Consider the following 22,063-nt stretch of genomic DNA (forward strand, 5'->3'; position numbering starts at 1 on the left):
TAAAGTAAAGTAGTACTTACTAAAAATAAACTACTTCTATAGTAAAATAAAATAGTTTTATTAAATCAACTAGTTCAACTACTAAGCACTTACTATAAATAAAATAAAGTAATACTTACTAAAAATAAACTACTTCTATAGTAAAATAAAGTAGTTTTATTAAATCAACTAGTTCAACTACTAAGCACTTACTATAAATAAAGTAAAGTAGTACTTACTAAAAATAAACTACTTCTATAGTAAAATAAAGTAGTGTTAGTAAATCAACTAGTTCAACTACTAAGCACTTACTATAAATAAAATAAAGTAGTACTTACTAAAAGGAAACTAGTTTAACTAGTTCTATTATTTATCGACCCCCCCCCCATGTCGAAGTTATCAGGGAGGGGGTATATTGACAACGACATACCCGATAAAAAAAAGAAGAGGAAGAAGAAGAAAAAAAAGAGGAGAAGAAGAAAGGAATAGAGGAGAAGATCGAAGAAAAAAACAAGAAAAAAAAGGAGAAAGGAATAGAGGAGAAGACTCTATTCCTTTCTTATTCTCCACTTTTTTTATTCTTTTTTCCTCTTCTTATTTATTTCTGCACTTCTTCCTCTCCTCTTCTTGTCCTTCTTCTTCTCCTTCTTCCTCTTCTTCCTCTTCTTATTTTCTTTTTCCTCTCTGTCTTTTTTTCTTCTTCCTTCTTCCTTCTTCCTCTTTTCTTCCATTTCATTATTTAACTTTTTCCTCTCCGATCCACTAACCTAAAATCTACTATCCTAAAATGCACTAATAGTAGAACTAATAACATAAAATGCACTAAATCAACTAACCTTAAATGTAACTTTTGCAACACAATTTTTTCTACATATGCACATATATATATATGAACATATATATACATAAATTAACAAAAAAAGTTTTCTATGAACAAAAAAGATCATACATCAATACATACATTGTTGGATGTGGGATTACGGCAAACCCTTAAGGTTCGAACACTGGGGTGCGCGTGAAGTCTTTTCCTCCACTGATCTACGCCCAAACTCACTAAGATCTTGCGGACGAACTCGATGAACTCGCAACACGGAAAGACACAAGATTTATACTGGTTTGGGCCACCGTTGTGGTGTAATACCCTACTACAGTGTGGTGGTGGTGGATTGCCTCTTGGGCTGATGATGAACAATACAATGGGAAGAACAGCCTCCTGAGGTTGAGGTGTTCTTGTGTTTGGCTAACTTGTGAGGGTGAGAGTGATCTCAGATCTCTCTCCTCCCATCCTCCTTCTTCTCATTTCCTATGGTGGTGGCTAGTCCTACATATAGAGGCCCTGGTCCTCTTCCCAAATCTTGAGCGGGAAGGGAGCCAACAATGGCGGGCCAATTTGAAGGGGGACATCTAGTACAAGCTATCCTGACAAAAGTGGTCTTCGCCTGCCAAAGGCTCTGGTGGTGACACCGTCTGGGGCTCCACGATGACCACCGTCTTGTCGTCCTTCTGGTCTTGGTCTTGTTGCACCAAAATGGCAACCTTTGCCTGATGCCTCGGTACTCCTCGCCTGTGCTGGTTTCCTTAGCACCAAAGAGGGAACAGGGACGCTGTGTGCACTGGCGCCCGCCTGGTGTCGATCGTCATGGCTTACGTCACGAGAGCCTCGTGAGTTTCGCCTCGCCTTGATATCTCCGCTCCTCGTGAGCCTGCCTGACTAGGCCGCTCCAGAGGAGGTCTTGTGTCGTCCACCTCGCGAGGCTTGGCCCCTCACAAGGGTCTCGGATGCCTTGTTAATGACGGTGGGTCGTACGGCCTGCTAGCTTAGCCATGTCGCATGCCGCAGGCAGGCAAGTCTGGGGACCCCCATTCCTAAGACGCTGACAGTAGCCCCCGGGCCCTAGGTGGGCTCGGGCTTGGCTTCATGGCGAAGCCAAGGGCCAAGTATGGAGCATCACGGGCCCCAAAAGCATGCGGCCTCGGTTGACGCGTGGCGGCTGATTGGATGTGGGCGTCTCCACTTCCCCATGCTGCCCTTGAATCCGCCGGGCTATGCGGCCCCCGCTTCTTACTCAGTTATTCTACCTTCGCCGCGCCTGACTCTTCCAATCTCCCTGCTTCCTCGAGGCCATGCTCCGTCCTCGCAATCTGATTGCGCTCCGCCTGCTTCTCCGCCATGGCGTCGAAACAAGCCAAGAAGGGGAAGAAACCTCTGTCCTCGCCATTTGCACCTCCATCCTTTGAGCCGGCGCTCGACCGGCCCCGGGTGCTCAATGACGAGGCCATGGACAAGGTGCGCCCCATGCTTGCCTCCGGTTTCAACGAGTGGGGAGCGACGACAGCTTGGCCCGCGTCTCACGCTCGCATGGCTCGGGCAGTCACCGAGGTTCCGATCTTCATTGAGGCCCTCTAGGCTGGCCCGATTCCTCCCTTCTCCACTTTCTTCAACGCAGTGCTCGAGCTCTATCAGATCCACATGCTCCATCTCGACCCTCAATATGTGACCCTTCTTGCTGTCTTCGCCTTCTTGTGCGAGGCCATGGTGGGCATCGCTCCTTCCATGGCACTCTTCCGCCACTTCTTCTCGCTTCATCTCACCGGTCCCCGACAGAGCTCGGGGTGCGTGGGCTTCCAGGCCGTGGCTACGACGACAGGAGCGGGGATTGACTTCGAGCTTCCTTCATCCACAAGCGAGTTCCGTACTTGATGGGTGTTCGTTGACGCCCGCGTGCTCAACCCTCTACTTCAAGCTCCGGTGGGGCCTGCTATTCCAAACTCCGGCTGGGGTCATCAGAAGCTCATGAGCCCCTGCCTTGCCCCTGTCTGGGCCAGGCTGAGGTGGTTGAAGGACCTCGGCGTGACCACGCCCATGGTGGTGAGGGAGTTTGTCAGGCGTCGAGTCGCCCCACTTTAGCGCCACTCCCGCCTGATGTGGGACTTGCTCCATAGCCAGGACAACATGAGGTTTCAGGAGGAGGGGCTTCCTCTTGCAGCGTGGCAAACAGTGCTCACGGTCCTATCAGGTGTCCCTCTGTCGGATGAGATGCCCAGGAACAACTGCATATTGTATCGCTACGAGAACAAAGTCACATTTTCCGCGAACATGCCTTCCTTTGATGAGTGGGGGCTGCGCGTAGTCGGCTTGACAGGGCCACGGGAGAACCCCGTCATCATGGTCCTCCTCCCTGCCGCCGATGCCGAGCTCGCCCCAGGTGATGGTGCGGGGGGCGAGCTCCGACGAGGGCCGGCAGCTCAAGTGCCGAGGAGCACACCACAAGCGGTGATCCTGGGGCGTCGTCCTCGGGGGCCTGCGACCCCCCTCCTGAGGCATTGATTGCTGAGGAGACGCGGCATGCGGCTCCCAAGGATGAGGCACCAGGAGCCTCGGGAGGTTGCAGTGAGAGGGCGCAGGGCTGTTCGCCATGGTCGGGCTGCTCTGAAGCCATCCCTCTTGGTTCTTCTTCGGCTCCGCCGTGCACCGGCCGTCACGTCCAGCGCTTTGGTCATCTTTGTGTGGACTTCGAGGAGCTCCGCAAGAGGAAGGGATCCCCCAGTGGCAGCAATATCTTCGGGCTGTTGAAGCGACGGAAGTACATCGCCATTGACGCGTGAGCATCTTATTGCCATGGCTCCCTGCGTGTGGTCTTCTTATTCTGACGTCTGTCTTTCAGGGCTCCTTCCGTTGAAGCTGTTGCGTCTTCCGAGAGGCTGCCTCCTCCTCCCCCATCAACCTTGAGCATTCCTAGCCTGCCTGCCGCCCTTGGAGCAGGGTCGGTCGGGGGAGTATCCTCGCTTTCGTGGCGCGCTGAGTCCGCGGTTCGGCCGCACCTCCCCACTGCCTGGCGTGGAGCTCGGCGGGCATGACCAAGACTCCTCCCTTACTCATGAACAACCGCTGGTTTACCTCGATCTTTGGTTCCTCTTCAAGCCGTGAGCCCCGATCAGCTTGGGCTCCTCGCGAGGACTGGCTGATGTCAGGCGCGGCGCCAGCCCCCAGCCCCCTGCCGGGAGGTGGCGCGCCACTTGATGCCCCGCCCGCTGCCCCCGAGGTGGAGGACGAGGCGGGTCGAGCGTTTGAGCTCAAGCGCGGGTGGAGCGTGGTTCGTCATGAGCTCTTCCAGGAGGCGATGGGTGCGATGAGCCGCCTTGGTGAAGATCTTGCTGGTGTCAATTAGCGTCTTGAGGCTGAAGGTCTTCGGCTGGTGGAGGAGCGGCGCAAGCTGAAGGTGGCCATCAACCTCAGTCGCTACCAGCGCGACCTCGAGATTGCGAAGGCCGAGGCATCCCTCAAGATCGCCCATGAAGCCCGCTTGCAAGCCTTGGAAGAGGCTCACGAGGCCGATCGCCGTCGCGAGGCAGCGGAAGAGCACGCGTGGGGGCTCCAGGCCTGGAGCACGTCCCTCGAGCAACAGGTGGAGGCGCGCGGAGCCGCTCTTGCATCGCTGAGGGGGACGCCCGCGGAGGAAGAGGAGGTCCGGAAGCGCGAGGAGACGCTGGCCCTGGAAGCCGTGGAGCACAGCCTCGAGCTCAGCAACTGCGCACGAGGGAGCGTCAAGTTGCTCAGGCAGAAGACATCGTCGGGGCCCGCGAGGCCGGAGTCGAGGAGGAGATCAATCGCCGGGTGGCCGAGGTTCGCACAGATCTGGAGGGCATGTACGACTCGAAGCTGAAGCTCGCGGGTCTGGAGGATGCGGGCTGAGCCGCCGCCCTCTGGCCTAGGCTGGATGAGGCCAAGAGGCGTGGTGAGGCCACAACCGCCGCCCTGGTTACGGCGCAGGTGGACTTGGCCTCCGCCCGCGCCGAGCTGCTTTCCCTCTGGAACTGGGTTGATGGTGCCGAGGCCGTCGCACAACAAAACAGGGAGGAGGTGCTCCAGCGCCGGATGCTGGAGCGCGAGCATGCTCCTATGCTTCAAGGCCTCCGAAACAGGGCCAACACCGCCCTGGGTTATATCTATGATGAGAACGCTCCGGCCCCACACTCGAACGACTATACCAGCCACCTGACCTTCTTTACCGAGGTGGTGATGCGCCTGGTTGCTCGATCTGCCAGGGCTCGCCAGCTTGTGGAGGAAAGGGGTCGTGGCCTACTTCAACGCGCCTTCTCCCGTGTCTTCAGCCACCTTCTGAATGCCGACCCCAACTTTGACTTTGATGCCGCCATTGCCCCTGTACCCACGGCCGTCCGGGGCGACCTGGCGCGTTGGCTAGAGGACCATGTGGACGCGTTGGTCAGGGCCTTCACCTCGGAGGATGACGCGGTGGTGGTTGTCGCAGTCAAAGGAGACGTGGTTGACAATGGCGATGCGGGCGTCGCCGACGGCGGTGATGACGCCGACGAAGATGATGACGATGCGAGTGACGCATCCGCGGGTGATGTAGTGAGTGATATTTCTGGCTGATCCCATGTTCTCCTGTTGTTTGATCCTGCATGCAGAACTCCTGCGTGGCCCTGGAAGACTTGTAAGAGCATTTTGAGAGGGGGAGCCCCTCATGTAAGCAAATTGCAGTTTTTACTTTCCTATGTGATGTGGGTATGTGTCCTCATGAACTCGTGAGGCCGGGGGCGAGCTTCCCATCGTGGTTTACCTTAGTCAGCACCGGCTCCGGGCTGGGTCGTGAAGCAACAAGCTTCTGAGAATCATGTGGAGCTTATCGCCCCGCCTAAGGGGGCCCCTCAAGAGGTGAGCGCCAGCCACAGCGCTGGCGCGTGCTTGACGAGCATGTGCTTTGCGCAGTCTGGCTCGCAAGGAGCTTGCGAGGGAAAGGCGATGGACATGAGTCCCAAACCAAACGAGATCCAGAAGGCAAGAAATGGCTCGAACAAGAAAAGGCACCCCCCGCGCGCATCGATAAAAATTCAGCTTCGACTTAAATCCAGATCCAGAAAGCAAAGCCACAGAAAGAGAGATCCAAAGCAAAAGGCCGCGTCCGGCACCTAGTCTAGTCTTCAGGTCTTCAAGTCTTCTCACCAGCGCGGAGCTAAGTGCTTCCAGTAGGCGTGGGAGGGAGCCCCAGGGCCTTAGGCCGGCGCTCCTGAGACTGCGGGGCGTGTACAACCCCAACTCATTATTACGTGAGAGTGTCACGGACGGCGAGCTTCACAGGCACTAGGCCTTCTTCACAGGAACCGGCATGGCTTCAAATCGCCAGACGAGGGCCCCGCCTTGCTCCGCCCTCGACCTCCTCTGTGCCGACCGGTCACCAGGATGACACAAAGGAGGGAAAGGGGATGCCAGCGGTTTCCTCAGCGACCACAGGTCCTTTGCCGGGGGAAAGGTCGTCGAAGCCTCCCCGGCAGAGGGCCTACCTCCGGGTATCCCCTAGCCCTGTATGCTTTGGGGAGGGGCCTGACTCCCGGCCCCTCTCCTGCAGCCCCCAACGCGATCCTCCCGCTGCCAGGGGGGCCGTCGAGCTGGGGCCGCCTGCCGCTGCGGTGACCTGCTCCTCCCGCTACTCATGGTTAGCGTAAGCTTGCTCCTGAGGGATTAGGGGTACCCTGTAGTGGTCGTCGCACGTGCGGTCGTGGTGGTTCCCTGGCAGCTCCTGGAACGCCTCGACTCCTAGCGTCCCTTCTTCCCAATCTTCTGCAACGAACGAGCAGGGGTCGTCCTCCGGCGTGTACTCCTGGTCCGTCATGCGGGGCACGTAGGCTTCTGGGGCTGTTACCCCGAACACCTCGCTGTGGTGCCCCACACTCCATGTCGCCCGGCACAGCGTGACGTCCTCGGGGTGATAGCGTGGCATCCCACTTGGGCCATGGAAGGAGACGCTTGTGCCCATGCTTGTTGCAGGCAGTACGGTGGTGGTAGAGCCCCCAACGCCGCCGGCCATGATGGTGTTGATGAAGCCCCCTGGCGTGCCTGATGGTGCGTGGTGGTGGCGTATCCCGCCGAGAATCCCTGTAGCGGCCTGAGGAGAGAGCTGATGGCAGAACGGCGGGGCTCCCGAGGCCGCCGTGTCCAGCAGCTCGGCGACGCGTTCCAGCAGGGTGTCCTGGCCGCTTTCCATTAGCCGACACCACAGCAGCTCGCTTGCCACGGTGAGTGCTGCCGCGTGTTTGCTTGTTCCCGCCATGAGAGTGAGGCCATCGCTGCGGCGTGGCTTGCTGCTCTGGCTGTGGCCCGCACTTGCCGTGGAGTGGGGGTAGATGACGCCCCACAGCGTCGCCTGTGCCCTGCCGGATTGGACGGCGCTCGTGCCGCCTGGAGCGCGGGGTTGAGGTCTTCATAGGCGGGCGGCGCCGATCGGGCTGGCCAGGCCGCCCAACGGTCGGAGTCTTCTCTTGGATCGTCGGACATCGCGGCCGCGGAGCGTCTGCAAGTCGGTTGTCGGAGAAGAAGCTCCGGCGCACCCCCTACCTGGCGCGCCAAATGTCGGATGTGGGGTTCCGGCAAACCCTTAAGGTTCGAACACTGGGGTGCGTGCGAAGTCTTTTCCTCCCACCGATCTACGCCCTAACTTGCTAAGATCTCGCGGACGAACTCGATGAACTTGCAACACGGAAAGACACAAGATTTATACTGGTTCGGGCCACCGTTGTGGTGTAATACCCTACTCCAGTGTGGTGGTGAATTGCCTCTTGGGCTGATGATGAACAATACAATGGGAAGAACAGCCTCCTGAGGTTGAGGTGTTCTTGTGCTTGGCTAACTTGTGAGAGTGAGAGTGATCTCAGATCTCTCTCCTCCCCTCCTCCTTCTTCTCCTTTCCTATGGTGGTAGCTAATCCTACTTAAAGAGGCCCTGGTCCTCTTCCCAAATCTTGAGCGGGAAGGGAGCCAACAATGGCGGGCCAATTTGAAGGGGGGCAGCTAGTACAAGCTATCCCGACAAAATTGGTCTTCGCCTGCAAAAGGCTCTGGTGGTGACGCCGTCTAGGGCTCCATGATGATCTCCGTATTGCCGTCCTTCTGGTCTTGGTCTTGTTGCACCAAAATGGCAACCTTTGCCTGATGCCTCGGTACTCCTTGCCTGCGCTGGATTCCTTAGCACCAAAGAGGAAACAAGGACGCTGTGCGCGCTGGCGCCCGCCTAGTGTCGATCGTCATGGCTTACATCACGAGATCCTCATGAGGTTCACCTCGCCTTGATATCTCCGCTCCTCGTGAGCCTGCCTGACTAGGCCGCTCCGGAGGAGGTCTTGTGTCGTCCGCCTCGCGAGGCTTGGCCCCTCACAAGGGTCTTAGATGCCTTGTTGATGACGGTGGGCCGTACGGCCTGCTAGCTTAGCCATGACGCGGGCCGCAGGCAGGCAAGTCTGGGGACCCCCGTTCCCAGGACGCTGACATATCATATCCATGGATCATACATACATCTGCATATATATACATATACATACAACATCCATATATAGATACATAAATGAATTACAAAAAAGTGAATGAAAAAAAAACTAGAGAGCAGGCCGGGGCGGCGGCGGCACGCGGCAAAGCAAAGCGGGCCGGGGCGGTGGCGGCGGCGCGCAGCAAGCAGAGCAGGCAGGGGCGGTGGCACGGGGGAAGGGAGAGGGGGTTCACTGGGCGGCGATGACGAGGCGCGGGAGAGGGCGGCGATGGCGAGGTCGGGGCAGAGGGTGGCCACGTCAAGGCAGGGGGGCGTGGGGCGGCGACGGCGTCGGGGCGGTGCGGGACGGCGTCGGAGGGGCGCGGGACGGCATGCGGCGATGACGGCGACAGCGAGGCAGAGGGAAGCCTGGCGGCATCGTCGGGCCGAATCGAAGAACTGAATGAAAATTTTCACAAGTGCTGTTAGACAGAGCATTGGTCCCGGTTGGTGGCACCAACCGGGACCAATGCCCCCTTTAGTCCCCGTTGTTGCCACCAACCGGGACCAATGGTCTCTTTTGAGCAGCCCAAAGGGCGGGAAGCAGAGGCCTTTGGTCCCGGTTGGTGGCACCAACCGGTACCAAAGGAGGGCATTGGTCCCAGTTTATGCCACTAACCGGTACCAAAGGTGGGCATTGGTCCTGGTTCGTGCCACCAACCAGGACCAATGGCCTTGCACAACGGCGTGGTGGTGGGAGTTTAATCCCACCTCGCTAGTTGAGAGCGCCGAACAATTGTTTATAAGCTCCGCTGCCTCCTCTCTCTCGAACTCCTCTGAACTGCAGGCCTATGGGCCTAATCTGACACTGCTTTGACTGTGGGCTGCTGGGCCTTCTGCAGGCCTGATTCCTGGCCCAACTAGTTGGGTTTCTAGTCATATTCACGCCGTGGTGGCCCAGTAGGTGACATATTTCTTCCAGTTTTTTTGTTTCTTTGTTGCTTCATTTTTTAATTTTTTTTATACTTACAACAAAAAACTTACTATTGCTATTTTTTATTATTTTATTAAGCTTTATTTATTTTATTTTATTATAGTTTATTTTACTTTATTTTACTTTGTCTTATTTTCTTTCTACTTATTTATTTCATAAAAGTTTATTTTATTTTGTTTCTACTTATTTATTTTATTTTATTTTGTTTCTACTTATTTATTCCATAAAAGTTTATTTTATTTTGTTTCTACTTATTTATTTTATTTTATTTTGTTTCTACTTATTTATTTCATAAAAGTTTATTTTATTTTATTTTATTTTGTTTATACTTATTTATTTTATTTTATTTTTTGCCTTTTGTATTTATTTTATTAAAATTCTTTTTGCTTTTAATGTTTTGAATAGAAAATACTTTGATAATTTTAGTTGCATAAATTCTATATAATTTTAGTTTCAATAATACTGGAGGTTTGTAAAATGCAACATTCAAAGCATTTCAACAGGCATTTCAACAAAACATTCAAAGCATTTCAACAAAATGGACAATCTGTTTCGAGATATGAGGGTTTCATATGGAAACTCGTCTGTTACAACAGACATTTCAAATGAACTAGGAAAAGGTTGAAAGTTGGCATGGTATCATCATAATAGTTGTGGAGAGAAAGTCTTCACTTTTTGTTCGATTGTGTCCTTTGCTTATCGCACCGTAACCATGGATAATCTTCATCGTTTATCAGGATGCTTGGGTTAGCCTTGACTTTGAAGGGAGGAATTTCATGAAACTTTTCATAATCTTCGGACATGTCTGTCTTGCCCTCCACTCCCGCGATGTCCCTTTTTCCTGAAAGAACTATGTGGCGCTTTGGCTCATCATATGATGTATTTGCTTCCTTATCTTTTCTTTTTCTTGGTTTGGTAGACATATCCTTCACGTAGATAACCTGTGCCACATCATTGGCCGGGAGGAATGGTTTGTCAGTGTACCCAAGATTGTTCAGATCCAGTGTTGTCATTCCGTACTGTGGGTCTACCGTTACCCCGCCTCCTGACAGATTGACCCATTTGCACTTAAACAAAGGGACCTTAAAATCATGTCTGTAGTCAAGTTCCCATATGTCCACTATTTAACCATAATATGTGTCCTTTCCCCTCTCGGTTGCTGCATCAAAGCGGACACCACTGTTTTGGTTGGTGCTCTTTTGATCTTGGGTGATCATGTAAAATGTATTCCCATTTATCTCGTATCCTTTGTAAGTCAATACAGTTGAAGATGGTCCCCTGGACAATGAGTACAACTCATCACAAATAGTGTTGTCACCTCTGAGACGTGTTTCCAACCAACTGCTGAAAGTCCTGATGTGTTCACATGTAATCCAGTCGTCACACTGCTCCAGGTGTTTGGAGCGCAGACTGTTCTTGTGTTCATGGACATACGGGGTCACCAAGGTAGAGTTCTATAGCACTGTGCAGTGTGCTTGAGACCAAGAATGCCCGTCCCTGCATATTATTGAGTCCCCTCCAAGCGTGCCTTTTCCAGTCATTCTCCCCTCATACCGCGATTTAGGGAGACTTGTCTTCTTAAGGCCAGGAATGAAGTCAACACAAAACCCAATGACATCCTCTGTTTGATGGCCCATGACGATGCTTCCTTCTGGCCTAGCACGGTTGCGGACATATTTCTTTAGGACTCCCATGAACCTCTCAAAAGGGAACATATTGTGTAGAAATACGGCCCCCAGAATGACAATCTCGTCGACTAGATGAACTAGGACGTGCATCATGATCTTGAAGAAGGATGGTGGGAACACCAGCTCGAAACTGACAAGACATTGCGCCACGTCACACCTTAGGCTTGGTATCATTTCTGGATCGATCACCTTCTGAGATATTGCATTGAGGAATGCACATAGCTTCACAATGGCTAATCAGACGGTAAAAGCCCCCTCAATGCAACCGAAAGCAGTTGCATCATAATCACGTGGCAGTCATGAGACTTTAGGTTCTGGAACTTTTTCTCTGGCATATTTATTATTCCCTTTATATTCGACGAGAAGCCAGTCGGGACCTTCGTACCGAGTAGGCATTGAAAGAAGATTTCCTTCTCTTCTTTGGTAAGAGCGTAGCTGGGAGGACCTTCATACTGCTTCGGAGGCATGCCGTCTTTTTCATGCGAATGTTGCAGGTCCTCCCGTGCCTCAGGTGTATTTTTTGTCTTCCCATACATGCCCAAGAAGCCTAGCAGGTTCACCCAAAGGTTCTTCGTCACGTGCATCATGTCGATTGAAGAGTGGACCTCTGGGACTTTCCAGTAGGGTAGGTCCCAAAATATAGATTTCTTCTTCCACATGGGTGCGCATCCCTGAGCGTCATTCGGAACATCTAGTCCGCCGGGACCCTTTCCAAAGATTACGTGTAAATCATTGACCATAGCAAGTACGTGATCACCGGTATGCATGTTGGGCTTCTTCCGGTGATCTGCCTCGCCTTTGAAATGCTTGCCTTTATTTCGACATTGATGGTTGGTCGGAAGAAATCGACGATGGCCCAGGTAAACATTCTTCATGCATTTGTCCAGGTATATACCTTCGGTGTCATCTAAGCAGTGCATGCATGCGTGGTATCCCTTGTTTGTCTGTCCTGAAAGGTTACTAAGAGCGGGCCAATCGTTGATGGTTATAATAAGCAATGTGTGCAGGTTAAATTCCTCCTGTTTGTGCTCATCCCACACACGTACACCGTTTCCATTCCACAGCTGTAAAAGTTCTTCAACTAATGGCCTTAGGTACACATCAATGTCGTTGGTGTGTTGCTTAGGGCCTTGGATGAGAATTGGCATCATAATGAACTTCCGCTTCATGCACATCCAAGGAGGAAGGTTATACATACATAGAGTCACGGGCCAGGTGCTGTGATTGCTGCTCTGCTCCCCGAAAGGATTAATGCCATCCACGCTTAAACCAAACCATACGTTCCTTGGGTCACCTGCAAACTCAGACTAGTACTTCTTCTTGATTTTTCTCCACTTCGACCCGTCAGTGGGTGCTCTCAACTTCTCGTCTTTCTTACGGCCCTCTTCGGGCCATCGCATCAACTTGGCATGCTCTTCGTTTCTGAACAGACTTTTCAACCGTGGTATTATAGGAGCATACCACATCACCTCCATAGGAACCCTCTTCCTGGGGGGCTCGCCGTCAACATCACCAGGGTCATCACCTGGATACCGCAATGCACCACATATCGGGCATGCATTCAAATCCTCGTACGCACCGCGGTAGAGAATGCAGTCATTAGGGCATGCATGTATCTTCTGCACCTCCAATCCTAGAGGACATACGACCTTCTTTGCTGCGTACATATTGTCGGGCAATTCGTTATCCTTTGGAAGCTTCTTCTTCTATATTTTCAGTAGCTTCTCAAATCCTTTGTCAGGCACAGCATTCTCTACCTTCCACTGCAGCAATTCCAGTACGGTACCGAGATTTGTGTTGTCCAAGCATTATAGTGTGGCATGAAACCCTTATAAAGCAGGTGGGTGTGAAGGATTTTCCGGTTAGAGTAAGACTTCGTATTCCCACATATAGGGCATGGACAACACATAATACCATTCTGCTTGTTTGTCTCAGCCACTTCGAGAAAATTATGCATGCCCTTAATGTACTCGGAGGTGTGTCTGTCACCGTACATCCATTGTTGGTTCATCTGCGTGCATTATATATAATTATGTGTGTCAAAAGTAAGAAAATTAGACAAGTATCTATCTAAAGTAAGAATTGTGTTTCTTTCAGAAAGAAGATAAGAACAAGAGGCTCACCATGGTGGTGTCGGTGATGAAATCAGCATGGGCGATCAACGGCGGTGAAGACGGGGACGGGACATGACGGACCGCTAAACCTATTCAAATATCAGGGAAAATGGAGCTTGGAGGTTGAGCTTCGAGTGGAGAAAACTTAACTAGCGTGGCTCGGGCATTTCATCGAACACCTCATGTGCATAGGAGGTGAGCTAGAGCACCCAAATGCCCTCCCTCGCCGGCCAAAAAAATAGAGCAGTGTGTGGACTGCTCTGCTCGCCGGCGAGGGGTATATATAGGCAACTCATTTTTCCCGGTTCGTGGCTGGAACCGGACTAAAGGCCACCCTTCTGTCCCAGTTCTAGGCATGAACCAGGACCAATGGCTGTGGGCCAGGAGCGAGGCCCATTGGTCCTGGTTTGTGCCTAGAACCGGGACAAATATGTCCACATAAACCGGGACAAATGCCTCCCAAGGCCCGGCCGGGCCCCTGGGCGCACAAACCGGGACGTATGCCCCCGATGGGTCCCAGTTCTTGATAGAACTGGGACTAATGGGCTTGGCAGGCTCCAACCAAAGCCCTATTTTCTACTAGTGTGAAAGAACATGACAAACACTCGGAAAAACAAATGAGGTTAACATAGATGCAAAACCTATCATTCGTGTGGTAAAATACCCAACAAGTGTATGCATCATGCTCATCATAAGAAAATACAAGGGAGCATTTCATAGTATGGAGGCATATGATGCGAGAACAACCAATTACAATAGGCTCAATCAAGCAAGCATGCATTACAAGTAAAGTGTCCAAGTCTCCATGATCAACAAGCATAGATGCAACAATTGGAGGCAAGCGACAATGAACAAAATATATCATGTTAGAGGCATGAACGTATACGTCATCAACACAAGAAAGAAGTAAGAATGGAACATGGGTGATGCGACAAAGCAAGCAATCGTATGAATCAAGGCAAGCAAGCTAGTAGTGGAAAGATGCAACGTACTAGACGGAATCATGTCAAGTATGTCATGTGTGCAAATGGTGGGCATGAATAATGCACGTGACATATCACGAGCATGAAGGCAAGATATGAGCAAAATAGCATCAATAGCATGAGGCACATGATAAACACGACAATAGCAACAAGGATCTCCACCAAGCATGCAAATACACATAGGAGTATAATGATGAGTCATGGGGAAGTGCAAGCAAGGGTCACGATTGCATGTCAAAGACATAGAAATAGGCATAACATGCAAAGTGAACATGGTATGATGGGCATAAATGAACAAGTAGTATATAGCCCATAGTCGTGTGAGAACCAAGTAGAAGAGATGCGCGTAGTCCTTGCGCAAAAGGAACGGTGGTAAGGATAGTCTACGGGATCACAAATCATCGTTGCTCTCAAGAGCTCGTTTCGTCAACTCATGGGATTGAGAGGTTGACGAGTATACGTGAGTACCTACACAAAACAAAGACAAAGGGAAAATTGTGTGTGCTTGCTATATGTACACATCATCAATCATGATGTGCACGTGCTTGTGTTGGTTAGCACAAAATATCCAATGCTCGAATAAATGAGATGCATGATATAGAAACATGTCATCTATCATGATAGGTTTGTTGTTATGTATAGCATAATGGAGACTCAAATTATGTAATGCATCACCAGAAATATGTAGAGCATTGTTATTCATGGAATGCATATGGTGCAAGCAATTATGGGAATCATGCAAAGTATGGAATGCATCAAAATCTCCTAATATGTATGAGGAAACTATGGGGGTCTCCTCATGAGCATTAATGGAAACATCACATGGAGAATATTGACAACATCCAAAATAATGCATATCTGAATCAATGTGTTCATGGCATGGCATAATAGATGAATTGCACAAATCATGTAAAGGAAGCTTGGCAATATCATCATAAGAAAAACAAAAGTGAATGACCATCATCTTGTCATCTATGCCATAAGTATAAATGGGATTTATTTTAATGGGACATGCATAGTTACTGTGTTCAGATTGAAATGATGCAATATGGGAGATCTCACTTATAGCATATGACAAGTGTAATGGTGTCAGGACCCCGATTCTAAGTCACACCAATCTAGCCTGTAACACCTCATATCACTTTGCGGCCTCACACACGGTATCCCCACGGGTGTCGCCTTACCATGGCCCGTAACCGTTTGCGCCTTTTGGCTCACGTATATGATAGTGTCGCTAGCATCCATATGACAGAGAACCCAGGCCGACATGACTAGTCGTGAACCCAAAGTGGCACTAACTTACGGGGACATGCATAAATGAATCAACATCGAGCATGTCGGTCAGCAGCGTGTGAATCCGGGTTGTAGCAACTAGACTAACAGGACTCCGAGAACCCAGGCTATAGCAGGCTAGCAGGACTCCGGATGTCTCCGTGTGACATTTCCCCGAAGGGACAGACACATGAACGAAGTGAATCACATGCCGGCTAGTCTAAGTGTTCCAGAGCAGTAGTGCTGGCCTAGCAGGACTCCGGTGAACCGGGATGTAGCGGACTAATATGGCTCATGGAAGCACAAGACTACATTTCCCCATAAGATAGGCTACCGAGGATGAACAACTAGGTTGTCAGATCCCACACATACCAAGCATTTCAATCATACACACAATATGCTCGATATGTGTAAATACAACATGGCATAACTCTACGACTCAAGTATTTATTCATTAGGCTCCGAACAGCCAGAAAATACAAACATGGGTCTCATGACCTAACATTCAAAGCATACAAGTCAAAGCACACGCGGAAGCATAACATGTCTGAGTACAGACTTCTACAAATGAAAAAGGCTGAGAAGCCTGACTATCTACCAGATCCTGCCGAGGGCCCAAGATCGTAGCTGAGGTATCAAGCTAAACGTCGAAATCCATGTGGAACTACTAGCGAGACTGAAGTCTCTCTGCAAAACATAAATTAAGCAAACGTGAGTACAAATGTACCCAACAAGACTTACATCAGAACTAACTACATATGCATTGGTAGCAACAAAGGGGGTGGTGGAGTTTAACTGCAGCAAGCCAGCTTTGACTCGGTGGCTAACCTGAACTACTACTACAAATAACTCTTTGAGGTGGCGCACACGAGTCCACATATTCACCATATCAATACACCACTATGGATCCGCTCCCGTCTCCCTATGAGAACGCCATCCATAGCACTCACGCTTATCTTGCGCATTTTAGAGTATCCACTTTCACTTGTCTATGAACGATGCAAGGGGTCCAAGTTTCCATATCTGAGGAATCCGACTATTCGAATAGATAATGATAACCCTGCAGGGGTGTACTTCTTCACACACGCTCTCGCCACTTACCACCATGTACACGTCGTGTACCTCGGCAACCTTCAAGCGGAAGCCTGGCAAGGGAGTCGGCCACGACCTGACTAACCACACAAGTCTCTCGTCCAGGTTTATTGCCTATTCGGGTTCCATCCGCAAGGAGATCCGGCCGGGGTGTCGCTCACGGCCCCAAACGATGTGTGCAGGGTTCCCAAGCCCACCATCCGGATGCCACTTGGTACACCATGCCACTGTGCCTAGTCTGTCCCAAGCGCACCTGTACCGGGTGCCACTTGGTAGACTACTAACACTACCTACAAACACCAGAAACTAGTTGCAAGTCCTGGACAGAGATGGAGTTGATTAATATGCCGAGAAGGGCCAAGTTACCGGAACCCAATGTGTGGTAGTAACTCTTCATGGATCACAAACACAGAACTCAGTTCCTAAGAACGGATGCAATGAGACAACCCACCATGTACTCCTACATGGCCTCTCACCACTACCTTTACCAAATCGTGTTCACACACTTAGCTCTCAACGGTAGGACATGTTCACCATGTTCCAATTCATTCCCGATGAATCAGACATGACTCAACTCTAATATGTAGCAGGCATGACAACAAGCATGAATGAGAAGGCACACTAGGGCTCAAACAACTCCTACTCATGTTAGTGGGTTTCATCTATTTATTGTGGCAATCACAGGTCATGCAGAGGAAAGGGGTTCAACTACCGTAGCATGTAACAGTTGAATCATTGTTGTCCTAATGCAGTAAAAGAGAGTAGGAGCGAGAGAGTGGTATTGTATCGGAATGAACAAGGGGGTTTTGCTTGCCTGACACTTCTGAAGATAGTATAGTTCTTCATCGGTGTCATCGAACTCATCATCGAAACGTACGTCTAGCGAGGGGGAACAAAAACTGGCAATAGAGAGGAAACACAATCAATGCAATGCACAATATGATGCATGATCATGACATGGCAATATGATGTGATTTGGGCTAATGCAATAGGAAGTCATTTTGGTTGAAGTGGAATTCAAAGCTAGATCAAATTCCAACTCCAAATCTATTATCAAATTTGTCCTAATCATGTTTCATCCTAAACAGTGAGGTTAACTCACTCAAACATGCATGAAAACAGTACAGATGGATATATTGGATTTTTCTGATCATTTTTCATATATAATTTATTTCATTTGGAGCTATAGATTAATTTCTATGATTTTTCAAAGTTTTGGATATTTTCTCAATTAAACAAATCATTTAAGATTTATTTAAATTCCAGAAAAGGATTACTGCGTTAGCCTGACATCATCATGATGTCAGCAGGTCAACGGGGCACGGTCCAGGTCAAACCTGACCAGTGGGACCCACTGGTGAGTGACCCTGAGACACTTAGTGTCACACACAGGTGGGTCCGGCCAACGGCTACGTCAGCGAGGTCAACGCCGACGCGTGGGGCCACTGTGTTTAGATTAAACTTAAACTATTTTTGTTAGCTGGTTAGTTAGGCGGCGGGGCCCGCATGTCAGTGAGCCAGGGCGTTAGTTAGTGTGTCATTAGCCACTAATGACATTGCCACGTCAGTATGACGGAGTTGAATGCCGGTGACCAAACCCGACGGCGGAGGATCACCAGAGTTGCTCGAGACGGTGATACAGGGGTCAGCTCGACGCGCTGGAGGCGCTAGAGCGACGCCCATCCTCGCGCGCATCTAGGGGATCATGCAGGAGGCTGCGGGGTGGCTGGAGACGATGGTCACGGCAACCATGGCGGTGGCTGGAGCTCGGCTAGATGCGGGCACGGGGCTGCAGTGCGCTAGAGGAGGATCTAATGAGCTAGGTGGCATCCACGGGCCACCAGAAGTACACTGGTACCACGGGTTCGAGCGGAGGGGCTCGGGTCAAGAAAGCTAGGCGGCCATGGCGGACGGCGGTGCTCAGGCATGTGGTCGAGGGTACTACGGCACGGGAACGAGCAAAATGAAGGAGGGGAAACGGAGTGGAGCTCACAGCAGGGTCGTTGGCGGTCTCATTGGACTCGGGGAGGCCTCTACGGCGGAATTCGACGATGGCGTCCGGTGGCCGAGGCGGCGAGGAAGATGACTGGCGACGCTGGAGGGCCTCCGGCCTTTCTTGGTGCTATGAGGAGGTGCAGCGAGATACGGACGATCTCCGGAGCACGGTGGCGCGTCGTTTTGTCGTTGGTGGCCACACGGGTGAGGCACGGTGGCCGGTGGAAGCTCTTGGTGATGCTCAGAGGAGGGGCTAGAGGGCGAGGGAGAAAGCAGAGACTGAGGGGAAAGTGAGAGGAGGGCCTCGCACGTCTCCAGAGGCGGATTAGGACGAAGGAGCGGCCTCTAGTGCGAAGCAGGAGGTGGAAGGCTCCGCGGGTGCGCGCGCGTGTTCGCTCCTGCCCAATGGTAGGAGGAAGACGACGAGCAAGGAGGTAAGTGGGCTGGGCCAGCTTCTTTCCTGGGCCAGCTGGGTGGGCTGCTCAGGTGAGCTCCTGTTTCCTTTTTGTTTCTGTTGTTTTCTATTATTTAATCTTTTTCCACTGTTTTGAATTCAAACAGATTTCAAACAATGCCAAAAGATCCTCTGGGTATTTTTATGTTGCTTCATGGACTTTTCTAGAGGCACATAAATTATCACAGAGCATTTGAAGATATATCCCATATATATATGAATACATTTTCAAATTCAAATAGAATATTGTCTTAAATTCAGAGACCAAATGATTCCTTAAAAATGTTCCAAAATTTTGGTTTGGTATATAACCCTTGCCAAAATTCCCGAAACTATTTTTAGGGCATTTTTGGAATCACTGAATGCAATTTATAGGGTTCTTGCCCTTCTTTTAAAATAATTTATGAGGCTTTGAATATTCCTGATTTCAATTTCTTGAATTAAACATGATGCATGCTCACTGATGCAACTATTACACTCAGATATTCTAGGGCTATGACAAATGGATTGTCAAACATGATGTGACCAAAAGAATTTTCACATGATATCCTATGGAGCATAACATCACAACTAGGCAACTCGACATGCTCGTCATCATATTCGTCATAAATAGGTAAGTCATGACATGAGGAAGTCGCAGTAGCATGAAGCATGGGAATAGGTGTGTCAACATCATGCAAGCAATCATTCATAAAATAGTCCACTGGTGGGACAAGAGAACCACCATCACCTATGTCACCTTTGGAGCATCACTCATGTGTTGTAGGTCAGGTGTTGAAGACCAAGTCGTGTTGATGGAACCATGTGGGGGTGCATATTCTTCCACCATGGCCATCGTTGTCTCCATTGGAGGTATGGACTCGTCGAGGATAGGCGTGTCATCATGTAGGAGACCTAGCACCAAAGAAGAAAACACACTAGGAGTAGAGGTTAAGTCATTAGAAATCAAAGTAGCCTCACATGCCATCTCAACTACCTCACTCACTAAGTGTTGTGGCTCACTCCCTCCCTCTTGGATGCTCTTACTCATATGGTTGGTGGAGTCACTCAAATGGCTCTCAACCTCACATAGGATGTGTGGCATACTCTCAAGTGTGGAGCTAGTGGTGGTCACACTCATCCTCTCATAGGAAATGCTCTCAATGTCATGTATGGTGGAGTCACTCATGTCACTCATGTGGTGGTGGCTCTCCTCACATTCCAATTGGGGCATCTCGTCACATGTCGGTGTCAGAGAGATGTTGGTGCAAATGTCTCCATGCTCAATCATGTCGTAGTCATAGCCGTGGATGAAGGCCGAAGATGGCACAACATCACTCTCATCTAAGACCAAAGATAAGGTCTCATGTGCGGTCTCGTAGCTTGACTCAGAGTATGAGTCCAATATGGGCGTTGTCTTAATGTTGTTGAGGAGGTTCATGCTCGTCGTCGTGGTCGAAGGGGATGACCCTTTCTTGAGCTTCTTGTCTCCGTCTTGTTGTAGGAGGCCCATATGATGTGGCACCTCGTAGCTTGTCTCCATGATCGAAGGGAATGTCCCATGCTCAGCCATCTTCTTTGGGGGCTTTCAAAGATGGAAGTGTCACCCTTGCTCGTAGGTGGTCGCCTTGTACTTGACTATGTCGATGTAGGCGAACTCACGGGAAGTAGGCGAAGATGACGTACGTCCAAAGGCAAAGATGCCTTGATAGCACTTAGCGAAGATGCCGAAGTGGTTGTTGTAGTCGTAGCTCCATCTTGGTGGTGCTCGTCTCGCGGTCTTCTCTTATGCTCAGGAAGTTTGGCCTTGGTGTGAAGTAGGGCTTGTTGGGACTTGTGCATTTGCACTTGGTGAGCATCGTCATGATGATGTTGGTGTTGTCGTACTTGAGCTCGTAGTAGATGTTGTTCGTCATCGTCATGCACATGTTGCTTGGAGGTGACATTCCCTTCATGACGAGGTGGATCACGAACATGATGGTGGTCGCCATGGAGATGTGGACGTGGACGACTTGCGCTTGTATCGCTTGGGCACTCCGAAGATGATCGACTTGAACGTCGCCGCCTTGAGGATGATGAAGGGGAAGAACGGTTGATCAACAAGGTCCAAATCTCCTCCATCCTTGGATCTTGCTCCTCCTTTTGTGCGGAAAGCTTGTTGTCGATGTAGTCCCTTTTCCTTGCTTCGAAGTGACGAATGTCGATGGAGAGGTTCTCGATGCACCCTCGCAATCTTGATTGTGCGCCTTGCATTTGTCGTTGTAGATCGAATATTGACGCTTTGGTGATGTGGTTGTTCACACCGTCTTTGTTGTGGAAGAACAGAGATGAAATGCCTTGCCTATCCATCACAATACTCGAGCAAATATGAGTGGAGAAAGCAGAAGAACTATACCAAATGTACCTTGACCAATGTTGAAGATGGATCAATGATCACTCAATGATGTAACAAGGAAATAGCACAATTGCTACCAATTCTTGTCGGTTTCTCACACCTACACAAAATAAGGCTTATGGTGGAGCTCGGTGAGGATAGTGGCACAAAAATTTAATGCAAAATGTTAGCAAGAGTCAATAATGTTGAAAGAGATTCACAAATTTGCAAGTGAAACAACTAGACCAATAGCAATGAATGGCACACAGATAGATAAATGGGGTCATGCAACCAAGGAATGAGCACAAAATGTGGAATCCACGGAAAACGCTCGTGTTGCACAACTCAAGAGAGACACTAGCACGATTGCTCAATAGGCGGAAACGACACTTGTGCACAACCTATAAGATGCAAAATCTATCAACTTTCCATCCCAAGTAGCTATGTATATATGATGTTCCCGGTGGTATGATCCAAGATGATCGGATATGACAATCTTATATGCAATGTGGTTGTCGGAGTAATGGGCCACGGGTAGCCTAACCTGAGCCCCTGAGCCTTTCAACACAACGGGGCTGGCTGCGCTCCTTAAAACGTCAAGATAGATCTCCGCCTTCTAGCGGCCGGTTGGCCGAGCGGCCGACTGGCTGAAGACGGCCGAGTTCCAGAAGACGGCATCACGACAGGCCGACTCCTAGTGAGCGGCCTCCAGAGAGGTTGGCCCCGAGCAGTCGGCCTGCGGTGCCCTCAAATTCTGCACCCTCATCAAGGAGACAAGTCAGGGTATGGCTACAGCGTAGCCCATTCCCCCCGAATCTAGGGCTGGGCATGGCCACAGTGCCCCATATAGGCGGAGATCTCCGCACGACGCGGCACTATTGC

This window comes from Triticum dicoccoides, chromosome 3A, assembly GCF_002162155.2.
Source record: "Triticum dicoccoides isolate Atlit2015 ecotype Zavitan chromosome 3A, WEW_v2.0, whole genome shotgun sequence".
Lineage (NCBI taxonomy): Eukaryota > Viridiplantae > Streptophyta > Magnoliopsida > Poales > Poaceae > Triticum > Triticum dicoccoides.